The following is a 1,994-nucleotide window of genomic DNA, read 5'->3' as shown; positions in this document are numbered from 1 at the left end:
TGTGTCTACTTCCCTTTTTAGGTCTTGGATGGTTTTATTCAATTCCATCTCCTGTTTGGTCATGTTTTCTTGCAATACTTTAAGGGATTTTTGTGCTTCCATTTTAAGGTCTTCTACCAGTTTAGCAGTGTTCTCCTGTATTTCTTTAAGTGAGTTATTAAAATCCTTCTTGATGTCCTCTACCATCATCTTGAGCTATGATTTTAAATCTGGGTCTAGTTTTTCGGGTGTGTTGGGGTGCCCAGGACTGGGTGGGTTGGGAGTGCTGTGTTCTGATGATGTTGAGTCGTCTTGGTTTCTGTTAGTAAGATTCTTACGTTTGCCTTTCGCCATCTGGTTATCTCTGGAGTTAGTTGTTGTAGTTCTCTCTGCTTAGATCTTGTTCCTCAGGTGTTTATATTTTCCTCTATCAGCAGACCTGGGAAACTAGCTCTCTCCTGAGTTTCAATTTTCAGAGTACTCTCTGCAGGTAGGCTCTCCTCTTGCAGGGAAGGTGCCCAGATATCTGGTGTTCGAACCTGCCTCCTGGCAGAATTTGTGATCTACTCACAGAGGTCTTAGTATCCCGTGGAGGGTCCTGTGTATACCTTATGTGTGTCCGCAGACTCCACACCCAAGGTACCCCTGTGCTGGCGTGGACTGGAAGGGACTTGTGCCCCTGATCTGGCCAGGTTTTCTGCTTCCCTAATTAATGCAGTCTCAGATCCCATGCGATTGGATTGGAGCAGCAGCTGTGTTCCACTCACCATAGGTCTTAATATCCTGTGACGGGTCTTGTGGGTAGCTTGCGGGTGTCAGCCAACTCTGCGCCCTAGCTACCCCGGTTCTGGTGGGACCCGAAGGGACTTGTCGCTGCTTCTGTTCTTATGCTTGTCTCCTGCCATCTGATTATCTCAAGTATTTGTTGTCCTCAATATATCTGATTGGACCCTGTCCTTCCTATAATCCCAGTTTATTCAGGACTCCTCAGAGTCTAGCTTTCTCTGTGATTCTTTGCTTGTGGGCTCCTGTGAACCTGAGATTCTGGGTGTGTCAGAGTACTTGGCAGTCAAGTTCCCTTGAGACCCTGAAATACTGGTGTGACCAAGCTCTTTTTATCCTGGGAACCTGTTGGCAAAGATCCTGGGTGTGTTACAGTGCCTGGAAGTGGTGTCTCCTTTGAGAAGCGTGGAGCTGTTTGGTCAGTGGTCCTAAGATCACGTGGAGAGTCCTCTAGGGACCATGTGGGTGTCCACAAACTCTGTGCACAAGTTGACCGGGTATTCGCGCCAACAGGAAGGGACTTGTGACCGTGGTCAAGCCAGTTTTCTACTTCCCTAATGCTGTCTCAGGTCCCGCATAATTGGATTGGAACAGAAATTGTGTTCCACTCACCATTGGTTCTAAGATCGCATGAAGAGTCCTTGGGGGTGTCCGCTGACTCTGTGCCCAAGGTGACCTGATGCTGGCCCAGCTTATTATTCTTTAGTTATTACTGTTATGTGTATGTGTGTTAAAACAGACAGGTTGATGGATGGAATAAAACTAAAGACCCAGATAAAAATCCACAAACAATGGACACTTAATTTTTATTTTTAAAAAGTCGGATATATGCTACTGTAATGATAAGTATGAGACATTAAGATCTAGAGATTTCTGGTAGACCCAGGGACATTGATCTTAACTTTATTCAGATTGGTGGTTAAATATGCTAACAGCCAATAGTTGGACAGAAGAGACATAGGTGGGGTTCAGGTTTCACAAGCATGAAGAGAGAGAGGACAAGGAAGAGGAAGAAGGAGAGCCACCGTGGGTTAAGAGACAAGAGAATGTGGCCCAGAGGGTTGACCAGTTGGGTTAAAAGCAGCCCAGATAAAACATAGTAAATAATAAGTTATAACTTGGTGTTATTGAAAGTAGATTTTTAACATCATGGAGTATAGGCAGCTCCCCAGCTATTACCTTGATGAAGGCATATTTTTAAATATGAAGACTGTGTGTTTCATCCAGGAAAA

Source organism: Mus musculus, chromosome 2, assembly GCF_000001635.26.
Source record: "Mus musculus strain C57BL/6J chromosome 2, GRCm38.p6 C57BL/6J".
In the NCBI taxonomy this organism is placed as follows: domain Eukaryota; kingdom Metazoa; phylum Chordata; class Mammalia; order Rodentia; family Muridae; genus Mus; species Mus musculus.
Note: the sequence above shows the minus strand (reverse complement) of the source record.